The following is a 21,603-nucleotide window of genomic DNA, read 5'->3' on the forward strand; positions in this document are numbered from 1 at the left end:
TAAATTGTTGAGATTGTTTTGAACGTTAGTGTATGTTTGTATATGAGGTTTCTTTCTTTTCTTGCAATTTTTATGATTGACGAATTGCAGCAAAATACTCACAACTCACAAATCACTGAACTTTATTGTTTCTAAAATACTCTCGAGCTCTTAATTATATATTCACGTTATATCTTAGAGAGTCTATAGTTTGAGTTGTAATCTCTTTACTATTCGATTTGTATTGTTCAATTTGTATTGATTAGTTGCTGGATAGTTGGCTAAGGGAAACAAGGGTTTGGTGAACTATTGCCACAAAAGTTTGTATTACGGGGTAGTATAGTACTTAGAGGGCAGGTTCAGAAACAGGGTTTCAGCAAGCCATTATCAGCAGCTGGGATAAATGGAGATATATTATTGTATCTTGTAATTGTTAACTTATTCTGATTCAATAATATATTCTCTTACCAAGTTGGTAGGGGACCTGGACGTAGACCATAGGGGATTAGGGTTGAACCTGACTAAAATTCTTGTGTGTTCTTATTACTTTTCCGCATACTATTTTCTGCACTGCATTTAGTCATCTCAGCTTACTATCATTGTCACATTATTGAAATGTTTATAAAATTTCAGGAAGCTATTATCGGGTAAAATTTAAAACTAATCTTAGTTAGTCATAATCACCTATTCACCCCCCTCTTGGTGTATTTTCAGATTGTTGATGGTATTCTTAATGTTATGGAAGTTTGAGTAATTTGAGTGCTTTGTATAGGTCTAATAATGGGATTTTTTTATGAGTTTGAGAAATTTTATTTTTGTTGATATTTTTGGGAATAATTTGTCTATCGGGGTTCATTCCTCGGTGTTTGAAAATATTAAGTATTGAATCTTTGTCGTATTATAATTAGAAGTAGATATTTTTTAAGGACTTTGATATAATTTGGATTGGAATATACTAAATCTAAGTAAGTGTAATTACATAATTTTAGCATGTACAAATCTACTACGATATTTTTAATATTTTGTGTAGTATAATATAGTATATTATAGATAGATTGACAAATACACAGATAGATATAAAATAGAGCTTGATATAAATTAGAATTTATATTCATAGAGGAGATTGACTTTAATATCTTTATAATTGGAATTGACCGACTCAACTGATCAACCAAACTATTAATATTACAATTAATATATTATAACGGAGATTTAAGTTGAAGTTCACATAAAAGTATACGAATTATGTTTAATATGTTATTGATTTGGTTTTATATCGTATCAATAGTTTGCATTATTATGTTTTAACTTGAGGCTCATTACACAAACAAATTCAACTAATTATTTTTTGTTTGATTTTAATTTTTTTATGCAAAATTTATAGGATAATTTTGTTTTAGTCTGGATAAATAACATAAATAATTTTGTTTTAGTCGGTCGAATTCTATTTTTATTTTAATTTTTTTCAGTTTGGGTATATTATATAATATTTTTTTTAGCATGGATGAATAATATATTATTTTTTTAATCCGATGTAATAGTATAGTATTTTTAGCGAGGATCTATAATATCTTAAACCGAGGCACATTATGCCAACCAAATTTAACCAATTATATTTAGTTTGCTTTAAATCTTAATTTAACTCGGATCAACAATATAATTTATTTCAGCCCCCGAATGAAAAGTGTAAATTATTTTATATTATCTCGTGGTCATACCGAGCAACAAATAATTTTTTGGTAGAATATTTTAGATATCTATAATATCTATTTTTATGTTTAATTAAATTGGTCAATATGAATTACAATTTAAATTATTAGAAGAAATTGACTTTAACATTAATTAGAATAACATAAAATTTAATATGAATTAGAATTTAAATTGTTAGAGAAGACTTTGATATCAATAAGAATTAGAATTGACGGACTAATAATATCAATTAGATTAGAATTGACCAAATGACCAACCAACCAATTAATTTTTTAATGTTTTGTGTATTATAATATACTAACTTAAAATCTTTTTTTAATAGAGAATAAGGATCTAAGGTTAATGATAGGAAAATTTTCTAAGATAATGGTTAACTTTAGTATATTATTATATTTTTTATTGAATTGCTTACTTTCCTAATTTAAGTACATGCAAAATATGGTAAGTAAATATTTTAATAAGTTATTAGGATTACTTGTACGTGTATTTATGGTGACGTAGGAAAAGTATCATAAGGTTATCCTTATTCTCTTGTTAATATTATGTAATTTTTTAAAAATATTTAATTTGAATTAAAATCTTAAATTTGATCATTTAAATTTTTTAAATGATATGATTTCATGATAAATATATTAGTACTCGCATATGTTCATGATTTGTTTAATAAGAGATATTTGAAATAGACAATAATACTTATTGAACGATATAATTTATTGATATTACTACGTGTTTTTATAAAAACTTAATTATATTTTAATTAAAAGTTAAGTTTTAGTTTCAATCAATAATATATGAATTATGATTAATGTGGTATAAATTTCAATATATCCTGAATCAATAGTTTACAACACAATTAGTTCAAATTCTTATAGAAGCGAGCGACATAATCCAACTATTTTTTTGTTTGATTTTAATTTTTAAATCCTGTTCAATATGATAATTTTATTTTAACCCAGACAAATAGTATATATGATTTTGATAAATTAACTTTTCACAGGATAGATATACTATTTTGACAAATAGTATAGATATATTTATATAATAATAATTAAATTGTTTGTTATAGTAAAGATTGTTATAGAAATTAATTAAATAAAATTAAATTAAAAGAATAAGTTGATTTCAATATCAATTTAAATAATATAGACATTAATATAAATTAAAATTTAAATGTACAGAAAACTTTAACTTTAATACCCAATAAAAGAATTTAAATTAAATATAATAAAAAGAATCACCGTTAATTTAACTCAAAGAAACATATTGGATCAGAGATATTGAGATACAATATGTGTACCCTATTAGATGTTTCTCCCTCGCTGCTCACTCTTTATTCATTCTGTTAAAGGCCAAATTTTGTACGCTCCTGAAATTAAAAATCGGTTGTGTCTCGAGCTCTTTGGCTTATTATTTGGAACTGTCAGAACAGGATGAGGGTACATGCGAGAATTATCTGATCTCTGAGAGCGAGATTCGAATTCGGTTGTAGAGAATTTGTACATAGAATATGAGTATAAATTATAGGATAATTATTTATAATTAGTATGTATGTAAAATTTATTATAAGGATAAATCGGTAAATTCAACTTGTATCAAAAAACAGGTATTTTACCAAAATTTTTAATATTTCGTCTTTATATAATATTAGCCTATAACTCGTGTAATGCACGGTTATTTTAAATAATATCATTTAAATATTTTTTTTTAAATATACTTAAGAATACCCGAATATATTTTATAAAATAGCAATTTATGATCCGTTGGCACTGTGAAAATATGTAATAGTTTGTTTAAAAATATAATAGTTTATTAAAATTAGGTTTTAAAATACATGGTTCAAGAACTTGGTCCAACTAAATAGTTTCCGAAGATATAAACCAGTCCGGTCAATAGATCATGTTTTAATTAGATACTTTAATTGAGAATTATTTAGGTTGCTGGGATTTTATTTTATAAAAAATTATAGATATTAAAGGAATAAGAAAACCTGTTATATCACCAACTCCAAGTAATTATATTTAGTTTATTTTAAATTTAATTTTTTGCTCCGGTGGAACATTATTTTGTTTTGACTCAGATGAGTTGTATATATTATTTTGTGTTATTTGAGTGTCATTATATTGACTACAAATTTATCTTTCATATTTTAACTTTGTTTAACCTGGTTCAATAGTATAATTTTTTTAAAATCGCGTTAGTAGAAAAAATGCCCAAAATGCACTACTTCCAGTTTCAAGTGCCCAAAATGTCAATTGGCATTACGCCCAAAAATACCCACTAATTACGCATGTGTATGCATATTCTATTTTTTGTAAAGAATACGTATTTCTGACATTCGTATTCACTATATACAATAACACAAATACACATGTTGAAAATACGTATTTCGTTATCGTCGACGGAGATGCGTATTCTTTACAAAATATGAATATCAATTAATTTTCAATATTTTATCTTTAATATAACAGTATAGCATAAAACCCGTGTGATGCACATTTTTATATAATTTTATATATTTTGGTAAAAAATTATATGGATTGAATTCGTAATTCGTTCATTTAAAATTTTATATAATATGATTTAATGATAAATATATAAATACATATATGTGTTCATGAATTTTTTATTTAGAGGGACTCAAAAAAGATAACATCATATTGAATGTAATTAAATTGATATTTATATGAGTATTTACAAAAAATATTATAATTTAATTAAAAGTTTTATTTCAGATCAATAGTTTACAAATTATGCCTAATCTCATATAAATTTATTTTATCTCCGATCAAAAGTTTACATTATTGTGCCCTGTATCAATGATTTATATTATTGTGTTTTAAGCGAAGACCCAAATCAATAATATACATTATTGTGTTTCAACTTAGGCCTGTTACATGAACCAAATTCAGCTAAGCATTTTTAGTTTGATTGTAATTATTTTTAGTCTGGATTATTATTATAATTTTGTTTTAACCCAAATAAATTAATAGTATATATATTTTTGTTTGAGTTGGTCGAATTATACTTTAATTTTGATTTATTTTAGATAACAAAACAGTTAATAAAAACTATTTTGTTTCTAATTTTTAGCATGATAAATAGGTTATGTTATTTTGGTTTAACGCGACTCAACAATATATATTTTTCAGCCATTATTATTGAACAAATATAATTAATTATATTTTTTTGCTTTAAATTTTATTATACCCCTAATGAATAGTATAATTGTTTTAGCCTGAATGAAAAGCGTAGATTATTTTATTTTATCTCGAGACCATTAAACCGAGCAGTAAATTATTTTCTGATTGTATGAATATATGATACATATAATATCTTTATATAATAGATTATTATAATATATATGTTACATTTTTAATTAAAAATTAAATAAATTGGTTATTATAATAGCGATTGTTTTAGAATTTTAATTAAATAAAATAAATTAACAAAATAAGTTGACTTCAATATAGATTAGAGTATTATAGAACTACATATGAATTAGAATTCAAACTTTTTTGACTTTAATATTAGTGAGAATAATGTAGAATTCACTATGAATTAGAATTTAAATTGCTAAACTAAGTTGATTTCGACCTCAATTAGACTTAGAATTGACCGACGAACCAACCCGACAACCAAATTTTTAATGTTCCGTCTTTAATATGATAATATAGATTATTCCATGTACAATGTACGATTTACTTTTAATATTTATTATTTTATGTATTTGTATTTTTTTTTTGTTATATATTTTTTAATTACATTGAATACTATTATTGTTTATTTTGGTAAAAATATTTTTAAACTTAGCAGACCCGTATTTAAATTGAATATTGACATAGTATATTTTTATAATTTTTTTTATATTTTAGATTAAAATAGTCACTAATAAATTGGGAAGATGGAGAAGTAAACAACAATAACAACTAGTACTATATGTGAATTCGTATCGTGAAAATCAAGGCGTGTCACCATTATCCTATTTAATCGACTTTTATTAATTATTATGTATATTTTATAAAAAATTATAAATAAGAGTACTTAGATAATTTTAAAAAAAAGTAGTTAAGTAAAATCAACATTACCAGAAAAACAGATACCGTATCAAAAATTTCAATATTTCATTTATTATATAAGAGTATAGAGAATTCTATTTTATTAAATAAACTTGTGTGTGATATTTAGAGAAGCTGTTTTAATTAAGAGAAATAAAAAAGATAACGTGTTATATTTGAAAACGATTTTGATTTCGTTTGCTATTATAATTTGATTACTAAGGTTAATAAAACTTTTAAATTAAATAAGGGTAATTCGGTAAATCCAACGTGCATGTAGCAAAATTTTTAATATTTCGTCTTTTATATAATAGTAATAGACTAGTATATAATCCGGCAATATACGGTTGTTTTTATCATATATATTGTAAATTCTAATTTTGATTATACCTCTTTAAAAATACTAATTTTTTTTATAATTTTAATATGTTGTCGGCATGATTCGAACCTTATACCTCTTAAATAATACTAATTTTTAAGAATAAATCTAACGGTCAACAACGACCAACAACCAAACTTTCAATGTTTCGTCTTTAATATAATAGTATAGATAGTAATAGAAATAGATACAAATTACGCTTTATCTGATCTTATTTTATTTAATCTCGAATCATAATTTACTTTATTATATTTTTTACATTAGCCAAATCTAACTAATTATTTTAGTTCCATTTAAATATTTTTATTCACGGAATAATAAGATAATTTCTTTTAGGATGAATAAATATGATTTTATTTTATTTGGTCGAATTATGTGTTCGTTTCAGTTTTATTTTAGTTTGGATCAATTGTATACATCTTTTTAGTCCGGATTAATTGTACATATTATCTTATTTAAATCGGCCCCAATAATATAATTTTTCAGTCGAATTAATAGTATTTATTATTTTGTCAGATCGAGGCACGTTATATTAAATTAACTGAATCCAACTAATTAAATTTAGTTTGCTATAAATTTTATTTTAGTCTTGATCAATAATATAATTTTATTGTAACCCAGAATAAAATGTGTAGATTATTTTGTTTTATCTCGAGACCCTTATACAAAGCAACAAATTTTTTTTGATAGTATAGATAAACATATTAATAACATTTATATAGCAGATATAAAAATATCTATTTTATAGTTCGATTATATAATAATTAATCTGTTTTATTTTATAGTACGATTATTTTATAATTTAATTAAATAAAAATTAAATTAGTAGAATAAGTTGGTTTTCAATATTAATTAATTAACATAGATTTTAATATGAATCAGAATTTAAATTGGTAAAAAAGTTTACTTTAATATCAAATAGCCTAGTATAAAAATTTGATATTAAATAGAATTTAAATTAATAAAAAAATTAATTTCAATGTCAATTAGAATTGACCCATCGACCCAACCACATCAGTACATGAAATTATTATTTGTACATGGCCAATCATGTAATATTCTTTCGAGAGTCATGCCAAACGATAAACATGTTTTAATCAATATATTTTTTGCATGCATATAAAGCAATCGATTATGCACCTAATTAAGTAGTAAAATTATCTGAGAGGAGGAAAGGAATGGCATACCATTTGTTTTGATCGTACAAATAACAAAATAACGCAATGAAGATAGTACTCATTGTTATGCAATTCACATAAAATTGTTTCACTTCTATTAGGTGGTTGATGACAAATATTGTTTTAGAGGTGTTTATAAAATATAAGTTTTTACTAATAATCGATTTTAATTAAATAAATTTTTTAAGTAAAGTGGGGGTAATTCGGTAAAATTAGCGTGTACCAAAAAATAGGCACCATACCAAAATTTTCAATATATCATATTTTATATAGGAGTAATTGATAGATAGATAGATTTATATACGTAGTTATAACTTATAATAAGTAATCCGAGGATGAAGTTATAAAATTAACTAAATTAAATAAATTTTATATATTTATGTAATTATAGAGAATCCAATAGTAATAACATTTTGTATTAATTTTATGTAGTTCATGTTTCAATGATTTTTCCTTTTTAGTAAAGAGTATACTTACTATTAAGTTTTATATTGGGAAATTTATCACTTATATTACCGTAATTAAATCTTATTATAACTGCCGTGAGCTATCCTGTACTTCATAGCATCTAACAAAGTTAAAAAGTGAAGTCATGGAACCCAGGCGCTTTCGTGTTGTGCTAGTTGTGCAGGAATCTTCTTCAGGTCTGGACAATCATATATTTTTGAAATTGTGTGAGAGAAGGGAAAGCTCCGTCCCCAGCTTCCAAGTCTTCCAGATTGGGGAAATCATATAATCTTAAAAATTGAAGACAGTGGAAACCGGTTCTCACTGCATACCATTTTGTTTCTGCTGTAACATTATATTTTTACCCTCAATAAAATGATAATTTCGTTATAATAATATTTCCTCCTTACCAATGATATCACTTTAAATAAGTTTAAAGTTTCTAAAAAGTTATGAACATATACGTCTACTAATATAATTATTATGAAGTCATTTCATTTAAATTTTTAAATGAACAAAATTAAAAATTGAATTCAATTTTTTTTTAAAAATTACTCCCTCCGTCCCTCTCATTTCTTTACATTTTTTTCACATCCTTGACACGCATTTTAAGGCAACTATAAAGTATATCTCCGTAATTTATTTTTAAAATTTTCTTTTTTTGTATAAAAGTTTAAACATTATATTTTTATTTAGAAGAAAAAAAAATTTAAAAAAAATTATACAAAAATTATACAAATACATTTAATAAGAGCGCGTGCCGAGCCTCCGTCCCCCCAATGTAAAGAATTGAGGGGGACCGAGGGAGTATATAATATTAAAAAAATGTGTGATCCGTGCCTCGCACGAGTTTTAAACTAGTATATATTAAAGCGTTGATGTTAAAAATTTAAATTTATTAAATGATCAAGAATAAATAAAATTATATTAATATCATATAGTTGTGGGAAACCAACATGAAATTATGATGAATGTTGATATAATAAATACTAGTTAATAACCCATGGGGCCGATTTAATTAATTTAAATAATTTTTAAAATTATAATAATATAAGTGTCATGTTCAATTTTTTAATTTTTACTCCGAAAACCCAACCCAAACTAGTAAGCACGAGATTTTTGTTATGATTATAATAAAAATATTACAATTATTATACAATTTTTAAATTTTATTATTTTATTAAAATATACTATTAAGTTATATAAGAAATAGGATTACTGAGTTCAATCAATAAAAGAATTGCAACTAAAAAATGGGGTAAAATAATATAAATAATATTACAAGTCATATAAAGTAAAAGAAGAATAAAAATTATATATTTGGAATTATAATGAAATTCAAAAAAGAGTTAAACCAAGAATCCATAGAAACCAAAAGAATTAAGAACACAAAGGTTAAAGTAAAGGGTGAAAAAAAAATTAAAAAATTATAAAACATGTAAAAGTATAAGGAATTAAAAATAAAATAAAATTTAATAGAATTATAAGATATGTATGAATAAAAGATAATAAAAATATAACAAAACATAATATAATCATATGACACGAATAAAGGTTGTAATCAAAAGATTTAGTAAAATTAAAAAGACATATAAAAGTTGAATTATAAGATATATCATATATATGAATGAATAAGTGAAACAGTGGAACCAAAAATTGATAAATTAATATTTGTGTACCAGTTAAATAATGGTTTTTCTTATTAATAAAGGTTAATAATTTATTTATGTAGTTATTAATTATAAGGAATCCCCTGATAAAGTTAAAAAATTAACAAAAAAATAAATGTTATATATTATGTAATTATAGAAAATCGAATAGTAATAAGATTTGGTATTAATTTTATGTAATTTATACTTCACTGATTTTTCCTTTTTCGTAAAGAGTATAGTTACTATTAAGTTTTATTCTTCGAAATTTATCACTTTTGATATTTTTTTTTATAGAATATGATGACTATTATTCTTAAAAGATTTCAATTCTTTCTGTTTACACAAAAATTATGGTGATTAGGAATTATAAATTTTATAAAAAATGAGTAGTTAAACTCAATTAAATTTTATCTTCTTTGTTGAGAACTATAATCTTATCCTCTATTAATAAAACAAAACATCAACAAATAAACCTAAACTTAGTTAAAAGAAACAAACGTGAATTTTATTATTTTACTTATTATTTTATATTACGTGAATTGATGTTATTCTGACTTAATTATTGACGATATATTCACTTGTAATAATTGAAGTATTGCTAGTTGCTCCGGTCTTTGCAGCTGTCTAGAATTCTTTCGGTGACCTCCTATTGCTGGTCAATGTTTGTTGCCTTGTTAATCAATTGATTAATGACAAGTGACCTGTAAAGTTCTAAATGACAACGAAAATGATCAATGCATGTGCTTTATATATAATTAACTACAACGGATGATAATTGTCTGGACTCGAAGTGCGCTAAAAAGAGTAATACATGAGTGTTTTGTCTTCGTAACAACCAGAGTGGTGTCTTATTGTGTATTGTCTGAATGTTGTTTGTTCATTTGAGCAGGTCTTGATTGCAGAATATGCTTCGCAAGCATTGATAGATCGATTTCAGATCACTGAGGGATGGCCTGGAAAGTGCTCATTGAAAAATAAAATGATAAAGTATCCGATCAGGTTTGCTATCATGTTTGTGCAAGCAAACCTATCATGATATAGTTTCCGAAAATTGTAACTTATTCAATGTCTCCGATGTCCTTATCTTCTATTGTTATCACATGTATCTATACTATACATGACGAAAGTTCTATGAAGACCACTTTTTCATCGGAGACCTTGGAAATCACATATGTTCTGCAATCAAAACACTTTAAAATATATTATTTTATAGAATTATGTTTTACAAGTATCACTAATTCATTAAAATTGTTGAAGATCATTTAAGTTTAATATGTAAAATTTGTATGTCATGCAAGCTAAACAAATGTTTTGCAAACTTAACATGTTTTGCAGAATAAAATATTTTTGTAATGTTTACATGCGGTACATATATAATATTCAAGATTTGGAATAAAATAAGGATCTTTGTAGAGCATGATTCGCAAAATAATATGTTTTGCAATGTTTTTGTGCAATATTTTGCTTACAGAACATAAGTGGTCTCCAATATCTCCAAAAATAAGTGGTCTCCATAGAACTTAACTTTACTATACATTATACATTATAAGTGAAACATGTTTTGGTCGGTTGGTTAACATCTTCCTAAAACATATGTTAATACCTTCCAAAAGCAAAGTTTAAAACATATAATTTAGTTAAAAAATTAAATCATGTATCTAATATATCTACAAACTCTATGAATTATTATACAACTTAATTTTTAATCATACTTAACTTCTTTTATACCTCTTTTATAGAAAATCAAACACTTCCAAAATTAACTTTAGTAATTTAAATTATAATATAACAAACTAATTAATCAATCTATCTGTACTATTATATTATGAGCAAAACATTGTTTTATTTGGTTAAACACATCGTAAAAGTATGTTCAGACTCTCGCCTTCTTATAGCAAACCGATCTATGGCATGTGATAGGAGGACTTTTTAAGATTTTAACTATCTAAAATTTGAATGCTTCAATAATATAATACATACGCAATAATATATAAATATTTTAACTTCATTAATCTAAATAATATATAATTATTATTTTTTGTAACTTATTTTTATAAATTATTAAAATAATAAAATTACAAATAATATAATCTGTCCGTGCATCGCACGGGTTATAAGCTAGTATACACAATGTACAAAAAATAAAAATACACAATAAATCAAGAATATTTGGACAGTAGAGGTGTTCTATTGATTCTAGCTCACACTATTCCAGTAACTGTTCTCCCACATCTGCACTTGCTTTACTACACCAGCCTTTTCGCTTACCAATTTTCCAAAAGCTTCGGGTGTATATGGGGAAGGCAGTGTGCAGGGACTTTCCAAGGAAGGACTCTTCTCTAATGAATTCATCTTAAACTTCTTCTCTGTCCCCTCTGCATTGCACGCCATTGTTTCTGAACAAAATTCAACAGCTTTTTCGGGTATTTTTGGCTCAAAACTTAGGAGCTTTGCGTATTCGTTTAACAAATGAAACATGTAGTCATAAACATAATCCATCTTTAGCTCATTTTGGATGAAGGTGCTAGCAGCCTTTCCGATTTCCTGTGCCTGCATTTGCGATATATTAGAGGATACAAAAGCAACTTTATGATGAGAATGGTATCTGAAGGAGGAGTAAAATACCTTCTCTGTATTGAGATTTCCCCATTTTACTGCATATTCTATTGATCTGCATTTGTCATCGTTGACTGCTGAAATCCTTGTTGCCCTTCGCGAATCCAGTCCTGGAAAAAAAAAACAAAAAATGACTCGATTACCTTCAACAGATTGATTTGAACAAATGATATTGTTTACTCACTGGCCTAATGAATTCATTTTTTTACCTGAACGAAAAGACGAGCATTCCAGTCATGTTCTTCAGAAACATTGCACTTCAGCAGGTCTTTTCTGTTGTCTATGACAAAAGGGTTTCCTTTCCAATAAGCATATGGCTCCCTGTCCATCCATTTGACCTTACTGTTCCCTTCTTTCATTTCTTTCAGTATCATTTCCCATGGCTTTATATTTATTTTAGCCCTTAAAATGCATTAACAGCTTTTCAATCTTTCAGGTTTACATTCTAAGCAATCTAATCCTAATAGATATAGTTTAAAGTAGTTCTACCGAGTTCAAAACATAAATATGTAATATCTTTCAAGCTCCGCAACATTATTTCCACAAGAATCTAAAAGATAGTAAATATTTAAGGCACAAAAAGAAACGATATTTATCAACAGTTGAGTTAAAATTCGAAATTTACCATCCCCAGAAGGACCAATCAGGAAAGACAATATCACTAGTCCATTGATCGCCACAATATCTGAATAATGGCGGAGTGGAGACATTGAGTCTGCGATACAAATGTGATTCACCACTGGTTTGTCATCAGTATCAAACATCAATTCCAGATCCGGAAGTCTACCAGGATACCTTCTTAATAACTGCAGAATCCCCCATATTGTGAACACATCTCTAGTTTGTATCGACTTCCTGGACTTCTCTATGTAAACCTTTCCTTGCACTATCACTAGTCGAAAATGTGCAGTCCTTTTCGCCTTATCCACCATGTTCCTCGTGATCCCTGTTGCCTTAAACGGCTTTAAATCTTCATGTATCCAGCGAAAATACTTAGGGCATGTTGCACTTGCGCTTGAATCATCACTAGATTCCTTTGTTCTAAAAACCTTAGGATAATCTGATGGACACATTTGTGTCACATTTTCACCTGAACAATATGTTGGAATAATCTTAAATTTAGTTATTAATTATTTGTTTATGTAATTATTAGATATTTTAGATATTTAGCAATAGATTAATTATTAGAGAAAAATATTATTTTAGAATTATTTAGTAGTGGGGTAGTGGAGTTGTGGAGTAAATCATGGACATGTAATTTATCCATTAATTAGTAGTGGTTAGTTTGGGTAGCAGTTAGTTTTAATATGTTTGTAAAGCCTATATAATGGCTAGTTTAGTTTTAGTTTTACAAGAGGAAAAGAAAACAAGAAAAATAGCAGTACAAGTTATCTGCAAAATGTAGGTGTTTTCATTTTTCCTCCAAGGTTTTTCAACACAATAAAGGGGTATCTCGACTCTTTCCTGGATTTTAACCTTTTCCGGGATTTTCTTCAGTTCATCCGTCTGTGTAATTCTCTTATTCTCTTTGGCAACAATAATCACATTATCAACATAAACTTTACTCTGCTAAAGATTGAAAAACACAATCATCTACTAATGTATGCGACAAAAAACACTATATAGCAAAATTTATTTCAAAAATCATATAAACTTACATGATTGATCACAGAAAACATAAATGCTGCAGCCACAAAAATGAAAATATACAGAATAGTTGTACTGATTCCTGATGCCTTCTTTAGCACTGGCAAACGCCATAAGTTAGCTCCAGATGTCTCTCTCGATAGCCTGATCGATAAATATCCCATAATAAAAATTCGCATTCAAGAAATAAATCTTATTTTTAAATTTTCGAATGCAATTATCCAGTATCCAATTCATTGCAAGTCCTAATGAAGTAAGATAATTTAATTCTAAAAGCACTTAATATTTGATCTGCAAATTTTCTGTATCTGAGAAGTCCATTAATATACTCTGTCTACCAATTATGTACAACTTTCATATAAAATTCCACTTCACTGTCCCTATCAAATGCACACATACATAACTCAAGTGTATAAATAACTTATACACATGTATAACAAATGCATGTTTGCAACGGAATCTCTCACGGAGGAGAACACACTCTCACCAAGATTCGTTACAACCACGTAATAAGAACACGTTCTGATCAAGATTTGTTACAACCAAGTAATAAATTTCACTTAAAATCGAAGTCCCGAAATTCCCAATGTGTGGTCTAAAACCACACATTGTCCAACATTTAAATAAAATTAATTAAAAAAACATTTATATCAATGTAACAAAAGAAACAAGAGGCTTATGTGATTTACCAGTCAATATTTTTCATCTCAAAATCAGAAACTCTGTTGTGAGAAATCCAGAATCTTGTTCTTGCTTAAAACCCTTGTGTGTGGATAACTATAATGTTGATATGTATGGTGTAGAAAATATTGTACGTATAGATTATTATGAATATTATTGAAGCCCCAAGTCCTAATATTCAAGGCCCATCTATCCAGTCTATTCAGAAGCACATGATCCAAAAAGATTCTAGATTAATTAGCTGTCTTAGTAGTTGTTTATTTGTTTTGTCCTAGGAGGGAAATTAATATTTTTGTTTTAGCTTTACGGTAGGAGGACAGTGGTCCAGGGTCTTTGTAACTACCTCTATTATAAGAGATGACTTATCCTTGTAGAAGAATCATCCAAGAATGAAATGAAAAGCTCCTGCTTAAAACCATACAGTTTCATTGTTCAATTGTTTTCATGGTATCAGAGCTATGAATTACATCATATAATTGGTGTGCTTATTCTTCACTTTATCTATATCTTTTATTGTCGAAATGGCAACTACTGATAATATTGTTCCTACTAGAACATCTATTGATGTCTCGAGCCCTTTGTATCTTCACCCTTCTGATGGTAACAATTTCATGACCATTGATAAGCTTCAAGGCTCGTCTAATTATAGATCTTGGAAAAGGTCTATGGAAATCGCCCTATCTTCAAAGCGTAAGCTGGGATTTGTTGAAGGTACATTGCTTAGAGATACAACCGATGAAGTCAAGAAGGACGCCTGGGATACGTGCAACAACATGATCATCTCTTGGATTCTAGGGTCGGTTTCCGATTCTATCAAGAAATCTATTATGTTTGTGAGCAGTGCTCATCATATATGGAAGCATCTTGAGCAACGTTTTGCTCTCACCAATGGATATCGGAAATACAAGATAAATAAGGAGTTGTATGAAACCAAACAACAAGGAAAGCCAGTTAGTGAATACTACACTCATATGAGGTCACTTTGGGAGGAGCTGGAATCATTGGTCATTCTTCCTACTATTAATGCAACAACTGCAGAAATTACAACTCTGATTAATGTTCTTGCTCAACAAAGAGAAGAGCAAAAGTTGTTCCAATTCTTGAATGGATTGGATGACACATATGCTGCTCAGAGAAGCCAAATGCTTATGATGGCTGCTCTTCCCTCGGTTGAAACAGCATGTAGTTATATCGAACAAGAAGAAGCACAACGGGAGATTCTCAGTCATTCCAAAGATGAAAGTGAAGGCCTTGTGATGTACAGTAAAGGGACTATGGGTATCTCTGCTAATCTTCAAGGTACAACACAATGTGGTGCTTGTGGGAAGCCTGGTCACAACACTGATAAATGTTGGACAGTTGTGGGTTATTCCAGCTGGCATGCTAAAGCTAAACCTCAAACACAACAACCACACAGAAGCAAGGGTCGAGGCAATGGCATGGGTACTCAGCAAAAATGGAACAAGGGAAGATCTAATTCTGGAGCCCGAATTGCTGTTAATGTGCAAGGGCCAACTCAAGATACTAGATCTATAGCTAGTAGTACTGCTACAATCACCTCACAGCAACTTGAGCAGCTGTTGCGGATGCTACCAGCGTCTTCAAGAGGGGGAGGAGATACAGATGATGAAATTGAGGGCAGCTATGCAGGTATGGTCTCATGCTATTTTGCTGATTCCACTAAAAATGATGAATGGATTATAGATTCTGGTGCGTCTGATCACATGTCTGGTATGATTGATGTTTTAGAAAATGCTGTGACCTGTGAAAAACTAGCTCGAATTAACTTACCTACAGGTGAGAAATCTCAGATTACACACAGAGGAAATGTGAGTTTGCTTAATAAGCTAAAATTACAGAATGTGCTTTATATTCCTGCTTTTAAACACAATTTACTGTCTGTTAATAAGCTATGTCATGATGAGAAGTGCACTATAGTCTTCCATGATAATTACTGCATTATTCAAGATAGTCTGACAAGTCAAGTTAAAGGAATTGGGAAAGGAGAGAATGGTCTCTATTATTTAATTAATGAGCCACTTCAACAGACCTTAAGGAATATTAAAGCTCAAATTATAGATCACAGCAGTAAAACTGAATATATTAGTAATGGTAAAGCTGTTATGTCTGCCAACACTAGTACTCCTCTAAATCTCCCTACCATAGTTAAGGATGTTCCTAGGTTGAGTAAAGAGATGTTGTAGCACCAGAGACTAGGTCATACACCTTTAAAGAGAATGATGATGATTGATCAAATTGAGCTTAAGGATGGTAATCAAGATATATGTCTAGCATGTCCTCTAGCAAAATTTACTAAACTTCCATTCACTAAGAGTCAATGAAGAGCAGGCAATGTGTTTGAACTAGTGCACATTGACACATGGGGACCATATAGAGTTCATTACAGAGGTAAATATAGTTACTTTCTTACCTTTGTAGATGATTTCTCTAGAGTGACTTGGGTACACTTACTCAAGCACAAGTCTGATGCTTATAGTGCAATCTATAGCTTTGTGAAAATGGTAAGGACTCAATTTGATCAAAGGGTAAAGATCATAAGGTCTGATAATGCCCTGGAATTTGATGATTACAAATGTAAACTCTTCTTTGAAAGATTAGGAATACTCCATCAAACTTCATGTCCAGATAGGCCACAACAGAATGGAAGGGCTGAAAGGAAGCATAGAAATATTCTGGAGATGGCTAGAGCTCTGAGGTTTCAAGGTGCTTTGCCACTCAAGTTCTGGGGAGATTGTGTGCTTGCTGCTACACATATTACTAATAGACTACCAAGTGTTATTTTAAGAGGTAAAACTCCACATGAAGTGCTTTATGGAAAGAAGGCAGGTTATGGACATTTAAGAACTATAGGATGTATGGCATTTGCTTCCAATCCCAGCAGAAAGAAAGATAAGTTTCAAGAAAGAGGAGTCCCATGTGTGTTTATAGGCTATTCTTCATCACAAAAAGGATATAGGTTGCATAATCTTCTTACTGAAATTACATTTGTTTCCAGAGATGTAAGATTTTATGAATCTATATACCCTTATCATGTATTTCAGTCAACTATGGTAAAGGGCTCAGAAGCGCAACAAGAAGCAACCAAGGAGACACATATTACTTGTGATGATTATGAGTATGAGAATTTTCCAAATGAAAGTCAAGATGCAACAGAATCAGAATATGATCTTCCTCAATCGGAACAATCAATCATTCGAAGATCAACCAGAGAGCATAGACCTCCTGCTTGGCATAATGATTGCCATATCAGTGCAAATTGTGTGAGAAAGGTAACTAAAACTCAGGTCAGCTCTCAATTCTCATGCTTTATGAATACAGTAGGTAAAGCACCTGATCCTAAATGCTTCAAAGAAGCAGCAAGTCATAGTCATTGGCTCCAAGCCATGAATGAAGAACTGGATGCTTTGGAGAGTAATCAAACCTGGGAAATTACTGATTTACCTGCTGGAAAGACTGCTACAGGGTGCAAGTGGGTGTACACAACCAAGTTTGATCCTCAGAGACAAAGCACCAGATACAAGTCTAGACTTGTGGTGTTGGGAAATAAACAAAGGTATGGTATTGATTACGACCAAACCTTTGCCCCTGTAGTAAAGCTATCTACAGTCAGATCTTTACTTGCAGTATCATCTTTGAAGGGTTGGTACACACATCAAATGGATGTGAAGAATGCGTTTTTATATGGAAATTTGCAGGAGGTGGTATACATGAAGTTTCCTCCATGTTATGAAGGTGCTGGTTTTATATTTGATGTTACATCACCAGAGAAATATGCAAAATACTCTGTGCTTCAAACTAAAGTTTGCAGATTACTTAAGACTATTTAAGGTCTTAGACAGTCACCAAGACTATGGTTTGATAAGCTGAGTTCAGCTTTAAAGGAGAATGGTTTTACTCCATCTAAAGCAGACTGCACTCTCTTCACAAAACAGAGGGATGGAAATTTCACTGTAATTCTGGCATATGTAGATGACCTGATTGTGACAGGTAACAACATGCCTCAAATTGAGGAAGCAAAGAAATTTTTGAGCTCTCAGTTCAAAATGAAGGATCTTGGAGACTTGAGATATTTTCTCGGAATTGAAGTTGATAGAAGTGCTGAAGGCATCTTTCTATCACAGAAGAAATATCTGCAGAATATTCTTGAGGAGTTCAAAATGACAAAATGCAAGCCTTTAAGGTTACCAATGGATGCTCATGTGAAGCTTCTTTCTACTGCTGGAAATCTCTTGCCTGATCCTGATCTGTATCAGAAACTTGTTGGTAAACTAATTTACCTTATAATCACTAGGCCAGACATTGCATATATTGTGCATGTACTGAGCCAATTTATGCACAAACCTATATCTGTTCATTTTCAAGCTGCAAAGAGAGTCCTTAGGTATTTGTCTGGTTCAATAGATCAAGGTATTCTCCTTGCTTCTGATTCTGCAGCAGAACTCCAAGCTTATTATTATAGTGATTGGGCTGGGTGTCCTAACTCTAGGAGATCAACTTCTGGTTTCTGCCTCTTACTTGGAAAGTCCCCTATAGCTTGGAAGTCTAAAAAACAATCAGTTGTGGCTAGATCCACAGCTGAAGTAGAATATAGGTCTTTAGCAATGGCTACATGTGAAGTCCTGTGGATCAAGCAACTTCTCAAGGATCTGGGCCTTACTCATCTTGGAGCAACTACCATTTTTTGTGATAACAAAGCAGCATTGGCAATTTCTGCTAATCCGGTTCATCATGAAAAAACTAAACATGTGGAGATAAATTGCCATTTTATCAAAGAGAAGGCTGCTGAAGGTCAGATTACTCCAATGTATGTCTCCACTACTAATCAACTAGCTGATGTCTTTACTAAGATCCTAACTACAGAACAGCATCAGTGTCTTCTTAACAAGCTTGGTGTTCATCATCCAACACACCTAGCTTGAGGGGGAGTATTGAAGCCCAAGTCCTAATATTCAAGGCCCATCTATCCAGTCTATTCAGAAGCACATGATCCAAGGAAGATTCTAGATTAATTAGCTGTCTTAGTAGCTGTTTATTTGTTTTGTCCTAGGAGGGAAATTAATATTTTTGTTTTAGCTTTGCAGTAGGAGGACAGTGGTCCAGGGTCTTTGTAACTACCTCTATTATAAGAGAGGACTTATCCTTGTAGAAGAATCATCCAAGAATGAAATGAAAAAGCTCATGCTTAAAACCATACAATTTCATTGTTCAATTGTTTTCAAATATAGACAAACAAATGGGATGATAGATAACAAAGTTAGATATATAGGGTTGTGAGAGTGAAAAATAAATGTGGGTTTTAAGGGTTTTTGTTGGTTAGTAAATTAGTTTGGTAACAGAAAGTTGAATTTCTTTAGAATGTTAAGGCTAGTAAAACTCTATAATTTGGACTTGGTTAATTTGTTTTAATTTGGACTTTGATAATGTGTTAATTAGGTTGTGCTTATCTAATTTCCAACTTTATTTTTTAAATTTTTTTTGTAAATTTCTATTGAAAAAAAAAGAAAAAGAAGAAAATGACAGTATTTTCCTATAAATTTTTGTAAGTTTCTGTTAAAATTAAAGAATGATGAATTTATTGTTGTAGCATTTTATCAAGAGTAATCTTTGATGATCAAAATTTGTAAAAAAAGGTTAAAAAATGATATGCCATGACACGTGTCGCGATTTAATTTGTGGAAATATATGAATGTACGCGAGATCTCATATTATTTTAACAAAAGTTATAATTTATAAAGTATTTGGAAAAAGAAGGAGTCTCTAGCATTTTCCTTTTATCAATACTTTTTTGCTTACCGTTGTTGCTCCGATTAAATTATTAGTTAGTACATAATTATTCATTTAATGGCTAATAGATATTCTAATTGATTACACATTAACTTTTCAGAGTCTTGATGAAAATCTTTTTAAAAAAGATACTAAAAAGTCAAAATACCATGAATTTAGGCGGATAACAAACATCCAAAATAAAACATTATTGGATTTTAAGTTCGGATGTTAATTAAGATTCTAATTTGATTATTGTTATTGAAATCTTGTGGTATTTATTATAAAAATTTCAAGTACCGAATTTATGATTATGCCTACTGATATCGCTTAAATGAGGTTTATCTTGGTTTGCGTGTTTTGCAAGTTATTGCTTAAATGCAGTTTATCTTGGTTTGCGTGGTTTGCAAGCTATTGCGTGAACCCGTTAAGTTTACCCGGTGCGCACCCGAAGGTAGCGGCCGCGGATTCCCTACAATAAAAAGAAAAAGAAAAAAAACCCTTCATCCCTCGCTATATAGCCTAGGACTGTCAATGGATCGGATCGGCCTAAATTCATATCCGTTATTTATTGGATCGGATTATTATCGGATTAGATTTTTTCCGGATCAAATTTCTTTTTTAGTGATCTCTATTGGCTCTATTAGTCTTCGGATCCGACCGGATTTCCGATCCTCTGTACCAGACCACAACCGAACGCTTCTTGCTCTATACATAAGCCTGCATCGACTGTTACCTTGATAGTATCTAACTGTGGCTTAACCTGAGAAATGGCTCCGTCCCCTTCGATTCTCGACTGAACTAAAACCTCTACTGACCGACCCTGAGCATCCTTCCATTGTACAAGGTACTCCTTTGCCAATGCTAAAACTCCAGCAACCATTGCCACAAGAGCACGTCTGTCAAGATTGCAGCTATCGAACACCCTATCTAACCAGTCATGAAACGCGCCCTCCACATGTTGCTGAACATCCGGAATTGTTCGTTGCCAACACTGAGCTGCAAGGGGACATAAAACCAAAGCATGCATAATAGTTTCTTCCTCAACACTGAGCTGCAAAGGGACATAATAGTTTAAGGGCCAACAAAATCATGATGAGTAAGCAATACGCCAATGCTCTCCGTACAAGATTTAAAACTTTGGCGCTCCCGCTACCTAAGCTCTGATACCATATTAAGTAATCAGTTCACCTAAGATCTTAAAGTGTTAAAGAAAGACCCAAATAGAATCATATAGTTAATACACGCTGCAACTGTTCTCCCTTCTCCACCTCCCTTTCTGCTCTTGAAGAAACTGATATGCACTTTTAACAGAGTAATTCCCTGATCTCTTTTTACTCCAGTAAACTCTATCCTCCACTCTTCGATCATCCAGCAAAATTTATAGGATACACCGTTGATCTCTTTCAATGAATAAATCTTGAATCACATCGACATTGACACTCCCACGAAGGTAGAGTCACATTCCACATTCA

At 29.7% G+C, this 21,603-nt stretch overlaps 2 long non-coding RNA genes and 1 pseudogene across 3 annotated transcripts in view; 1 reads left to right on the forward strand and 2 right to left on the reverse strand.

Moving 5' to 3' along the window:
* LOC141671305 (uncharacterized) overlaps positions 1-21,603 on the forward strand; it is a 328,936-nt gene that overhangs the window by 285,755 nt on the left and 21,578 nt on the right. The window contains exon 2 of the long non-coding RNA XR_012555041.1: positions 10,290-10,399. This is a non-coding gene — a long non-coding RNA (uncharacterized LOC141671305). The remainder of the gene's footprint in view (positions 1-10,289; positions 10,400-21,603) is intronic.
* LOC141671297 (uncharacterized) lies at positions 11,515-13,098 on the reverse strand (annotated as a pseudogene).
* LOC141671304 (uncharacterized) lies at positions 13,455-14,451 on the reverse strand. 2 transcript variants are annotated; one of them, XR_012555039.1, is made up of 3 exons: positions 14,353-14,451; positions 13,675-13,807; positions 13,455-13,585 (listed from the first exon to the last, which is right to left on the reverse strand). It is a non-coding gene; the product is annotated as an uncharacterized LOC141671304 (long non-coding RNA). The 2 variants fall into 2 exon arrangements; XR_012555040.1 differs by having other exon boundaries at positions 13,462-13,582.

This window comes from Apium graveolens, chromosome 7 (assembly GCF_009905375.1).
Source record: "Apium graveolens cultivar Ventura chromosome 7, ASM990537v1, whole genome shotgun sequence".
Taxonomy (NCBI): Eukaryota; Viridiplantae; Streptophyta; class Magnoliopsida; order Apiales; family Apiaceae; genus Apium; species Apium graveolens.